This window comes from Anopheles funestus (genome assembly GCF_943734845.2).
Source record: "Anopheles funestus chromosome X unlocalized genomic scaffold, idAnoFuneDA-416_04 X_unloc_69, whole genome shotgun sequence".
In the NCBI taxonomy this organism is placed as follows: Eukaryota; Metazoa; Arthropoda; class Insecta; order Diptera; family Culicidae; genus Anopheles; species Anopheles funestus.
The window spans coordinates 115001-120988 of NW_026045197.1; positions in this window are offsets into that span (position 1 = coordinate 115001).

Consider the following 5988-nt stretch of genomic DNA (forward strand, 5'->3'; position numbering starts at 1 on the left):
AAGCCCATGTTGCACAGGTAGTCACGGAAGAATCCGTGACCGGACAATACCTGTGCTAACTGGAAAGTCACGTCTCCGTGCTTCCGTGACTGCCAGGCCCTGACGTCCGGAATCACACGATGTGCCCAGCGCACGTAACGACTGGCCTCCTCGTTACCCGCATCCGCGTCCCACTGGGCTTGCCAAGCCTGGTATGTACGCTCGCGTTCATCCGCCCGGATCGTTTCACCAGCCTCCGTCCGGTCCTCCTGATGAAGACGGTGATAAACTCTGCTGTCCTCGTCGATCAGGCGGCAAATCGGGATTAGACCGGCCAGCAGCACCGCCGTCTCACCGCGCACTGTGCGGAACGCTCTGCAGACCCGAATCGCCGTCTTGCGCTGTACTCGACCAACAAGCCTGCGGCATTGCTGTCTTTCCAAGCCTTCCGACCATACTGGGGCTCCGTAGCGAAGGATGGAATCCGCTACAGCCGCCAGCAGGCGGGCTCGAGACGATTTCGGGCCGCTGTGATTCGGCAGAAGTCGTGCCACCGCCTGGGCGACCTTCTCCGCCTTCGCCGCTGCCTTCTCGACGTGAGGGAGCCAGGATAGATGATCCTGTAGCCAGACTCCCAGGTAGCGGATGGACCGGGAGAAGGGAACCACTACACCGCCGATGTTGATGGAGACCGACGGTGGTCTCTTCAGGCTGGAGATGATCGTCATCTCAGTCTTCTCGGGCGCCAGGGAGAGACGGTGACGAGTCAGCCATTCTCCAATCGATGCGACAGCTGTCTCGGCCTTCAAGGCCGCGGCTTCGGGAGTCACCGCCGGGACGAGAAGAACCAAGTCGTCGGCATAACCGACTAGCTCGGTCCCCTGTGGCAGCGACACTCCCAGGACCCCGTCGTACAGCACGTTCCACAAGGTTGGCCCCAGAATGGAGCCCTGCGGAACTCCCGCGCTGATGTGCTGCTCGACGGATCCCTCACTGGTTTCGATGATTAACCGCCGGTCCTTGAAGTAGCTGCGAATTATCCTTCGCAGCGGGGATGGAACGCCTTTCTCACGCAGCACGTTGGCGATGGACTGCCAGGACGCGGTGTTGAACGCGTTGCGGACGTCCAACGCTACCACCATCAGGCAGCGGTTGTCTCGCTGGTTAGTCCGGCGGAAGGACTTGGCCGTCCTTCCCATCTCCACAACTCGCTGGATCGCGCTGATGGTGGATCGCCCCTTCCGGAAGCCGTACTGGTGATCCGACAGTCGTGGGGCTTCAGGGTCCTCAAGGTGAAGATTCAACCGGGACAGGATCAGGCGCTCCAACACCTTGCCGAGTGCGTCTAGCATGCACAACGGCCGGTACGAGGAGCTTTCCCCGGGAGGTTTGCCAGGCTTTGGCAGCAGCACCAAGCGCTGCCTCTTCCATGACGAAGGAAACTCGCCACGGTCGAGACAGTCCTGGTACAGACGGCAGAAGACCTCCGGGTACTCCCTGATCGCTGTCTTCACGGCTGCATTGGGGATCCCGTCCAATCCCGGCGCCTTCCGGTTGGCCATGCACGCCACGATGTCCAGCAGCTCTCGCGTGGTGACAGGCATCAGCGACTGCCCATCCTCGACGTCCTCCTCTGCCGGCCACTCGACAGCCGGGTGAGTCGGAAACAGGTCCCCAGAGATGCGTAGCAGCTCCTCCTTGTCAGTCTCGGGAGGCACGTAACTGCCACGAATCCGAGACATGACAGTCCGGTACCCTGCTCCGAACTCGTTCTCCTCCGCCAGTCGGATGAGCTCATCAAACTCAGTGCGCTTGCTGGCCCGAATCGCCTTCTCCATGGCCCGCCTCGCAGTCCGGTGGTGCGCTGCTGCGATGCTGCGCTCCTGCAAATCGACCGTGGCAACCATACGGTCGCGAGCTGCTGCACATTCCTCACGAAGGCGTGTGAGCTCCGGTGTCCACCAGAAGAGGGCTCGATGGGGATCACGGTGCGACGAGGTGATCCGCGCCATCGTTTGGTCGCATGCCCGCAACATGGCATCGACCATCCCCTCCTGGTTTACTGCTCGCTCCACGAAGTTCGCTGCGCTAAGTGCTGCTCGGAACGCCTCGGCTGAAAACTGCGAAGCCTTCCATCTCCTGCTTGACTGGTGGCCTCGTACCCGCTGCTGGTCGTGCTGCTGCTGTCGCCGGCGATTTTGCTGTTGTTGTTGCCGCCGATGATGCCGCTGCTGCTGCGGTCGCTGGTTCTGGCTTTGGTGCTGCTGCTGACGTTGGAGCTGAGGTGAGGAGGACGGCCCGACGGTGTAAAGGATGTACCGGTGGTCGGAAGCCGTATAAAACCGCGCCAACGAGTCAGGAGCCACTGCCCATGTGTCGGGGCGTGCGATAGTCTCGCTCGCGAACGACACATCCACGACGCTGGGTGTGGCAACACCGTTCCCGACGAACGTTGGGGTTGTTCCCTGGTTGAGGATCCTCAGCCCAAGCTGCTCGATGGTGTTGAGCAGCGCCTCACCTCGCACGGTGTTCCGCTCGCTTCCCCACTCCTCATGCCAGGCGTTGAAGTCGCCTGCCACTACGACGTGATGATGGGAAAGTGCCTCCAGTTCGAGCGCCTCAAGAAAATGCTCGAACTCACCGAGAGTCAGTCGTGGAGGAGCATAGCAGCTGACGAAAACAACTCCTCCAATCTGGGCGGCCACCAATCCGGGCGTTGGGCTGCGCCACACACGCTGGATGGGATATGCTCCGGTGGCCACCACGGCCACTGCCCCCGATGAGTCCACTGACCACGTTCCGTTGTTCTCCGGAGGCCGGTACACCTCCGAAAGCAGCAGCACGTCGATCCGCTCAGTCCGAGCGGATTGCAGAACGAAATCCTGTGCGGTGCGTCCACCACCCAGGTTCGCCTGCAACACTCGCAGTTGTTGCCTCACACCTGGCACGGTGCCGGCAGTTGTCCACAGCTCTGGTGACCGATGTTGTGCGGGCCACCACACTTAAGGCATTTGGGCTCCAAAGCGCAGGCTTTCGCCAGATGACCGGTGCTGCCACAGCGGAAGCATTTGCCTCGGTAGTCCGCTTCATTCCGACAGTCCCGCACGATGTGCCCCGTTTCCAGGCACCGCAGACAGCGACGCTGGGAGATCGGACGACGAGGGACCTCATGAGCCACGCTGATGCACTGGCAAAGAGACAGTTTTGCCTCGTACAGCTGCTGCGCCTTTACCAGCGGAAGACGAACACGTGCGCGCTTCGTGCCATCGCTCAGCTCCCAAACTTCACAGAAGGTGATGCCCGGGGCTACTCCAAGCTTAGCCCGAATCGCCTCCTTCACCTCATCAACGGTGGCCAGCGAGTCGACATGGGTGATCAGCAGCTCACCCATCTCAGTCAGCACTCGCACTGCACCCATTTCGCCAATGACACTCTGGATCTTATCCGCGAGTGCCTCACTGTCCGCGCTTCGACTAATGGGGACACGGAGATGATCCTGTGCCGTTCGCCGGCCCATCCCGATAGCCGTGCGGACCTCTTCCAGTTCTGGGGCCGTACGTAGCTTCAGATACACCTGCGTCCAGGTTGTACCTACTGCCGGCGCCACTTCGATGGTGTCTGGACGCACGTTACGGCGAGTCGGCTTTTGTTGACTCTGCTGTTGCTGTTGTCGCGGCTGGCTCTGCTGCTGCACCGTTGGCCGCTGCTGTCGCGTCTGCTGCTGCTGTTGTAACGTTGGCCCCTGCTGTTGCGTCTGCTGCCGCTTCTGCAACGCCGGCCACTGCTGGCGTGTCTGCTGCTGCTGACGCTGCTGGGATGGCTGTTGCTGCCGGATTTGTTGCTGCTGCTGCTGCTGTTGTGATGGCTGCGCCTTACCACGGCGATTGCCACGCTTGCGCTGCACGCGCTTAACCGGCTCACTACTGGCCACCTCTGCCCACGTGCGCTGCTCCTCGGCGATGCTGGCGTAGTAACCCTGAGCAGTCACATTCTTGGCGCCAATCGACTGCAGGATAAGCTCGTTCAGCGCCTGCCGGTCCTTCATGTGTTCTTCCCGAAGCCGCTCTTCACGCTGGCGAGCCTGCTCCTGGACCGCCTGTAGCTCCTGACGAGCACGCTCCTGAACCTGCTGCATATCAATCCGAGCCTGCTCGGCGTTGGCGTCCATACGCTGACGGAGAGCCGAGAGCTCCTGCTGCAGGTCCTGAATTGTCGACAGTAGCTGCTCATTAGTGAGGGAAGTCTCACTCATGAGCTTCCTCAGCTCGACCATCTCCGAGCTAGCTGGCTTCATTGTCGGTAGGGACACTCTAGTCACGGCCACTTTCGCCTCCATAATCTGCGGAAGCTTGGCCGGTCTCACGTCGGATGAGTCAGCCCTGGGACGAAGGGATCGCCCAGATACTGACATTTTCCGCACTTTATGCTGGATTTACTCCCCCTCACGGGAGGACGCCAGCAGCGGACTGCCCCGTGAGAACCACCACAGCAGAAATGGTATTCGAGCAGTAAAATCGTTCAGGGAGGTGGTGTTTCGTCACGTTAGGTCGTTCCACGATTTATCAAGACCGAGCTAGACCCCCAAAAATGCCGAATTGGCCAGGGGGGGTGGAAAATGACCCAGGGGGGGTGGGGGGCTAGATGTAATTGCCCCTCCTGAGCAAGACTCCCGAACACACCAAGCTCCTATCTCCTCTCCTTTCACCCGAAAATGGCGAAAAACCCGAAAATCCACCAAAAATCCGCGATTCCTGATCCGGGGGGGGCGGTGGGTGGGTGGTGGGGGCGCGGAAAAAATTTCAGGGGGTGTGGCAAGTGGTCCCCGAATTTTAGAGCCCAAAACCGGAATTTTTTGCAGCCCGCAAATAATTTTCCGCAGCGTTTTTATGTTTTTCACCTTTTTAACGCCTTAATAAGGAAATCCGGAAAATGCGGGGGGGGTGCTGGGGGTCCGGAAAAAATCCAGGGGGTGCGTCTGGAGGTCCCCGAATTTTCCAGCACAAAACCGGAATTTTCCACTGCACTTGTGTAATTTTCCGGCGAAGTCCAAAATTTAATGCACCTTGATAAGGCCTTAATAAGGCCGGGGGTCACTGAGGGCGATGGGGTGAGGTGGGAGCGGGGGGAAAAATTTTCCCCGAATCGTCTCTCCGAGCTCAACCACCTCCAACACTCACGGAACCGATCAGGCGATAAAAATTTTCCACTTTATAATACACTCAATATTATACACCTTGGGAAATGCCGCCTGGGCAGTACTGTCAACACGTGTTGCAAAAATGTTTTCCACTTTTTTCAGCACTTAAATCACCGATTTTGATGCGGTTTTTTCACAAAATCACTTCTATGGCACTCCGCACACGATTTAAAACATATCCGGTCCAAATCCGTTCAAAATTCACTGAGCTGTGAGTGTCCAAAGTTCCCCATACAAAATGTATGGGCACCAAAATATCGTTTTTTGTCGCACTTCCACTGCTCCGATCGACTCGGAAACCGTTTTATCGGCTTCAGCGGCCACGATTTACCTTAAATCAACCTCTTCCGGCAGGAAAAGAGGTGATTTTTTGCACACCTGAACACCGGTTCACTTTGGTGCTCCCGGAGGGGGCAAAAACACAACAAAACTGTATTTGCACAAAAATTGTCGTTTTTTGGCCGAACTTCACTATTTTTGGGTAAATCGGGTGCTCTAAGCACGATTTTGACACTTTTAAAACGATTTTATTACGATTTTCACCAAATTTTCACCACTTCTTGACGGAGCGTTTGTTTACCACATCTTCACTTGTCAGCACCCAGGTGACACACCACAGGGATAACTGGCTTGTGGCCGCCAAGCGTTCATAGCGACGTGGCTTTTTGATCCTTCGATGTCGGCTCTTCCTATCATTGTAAAGCAAAATTTACCAAGCGTAGGATTGTTCACCCTTTCAAGGGAACGTGAGCTGGGTTTAGACCGTCGTGAGACAGGTTAGTTTTACCCTACTGGTGTGCATTGTTTGTCGC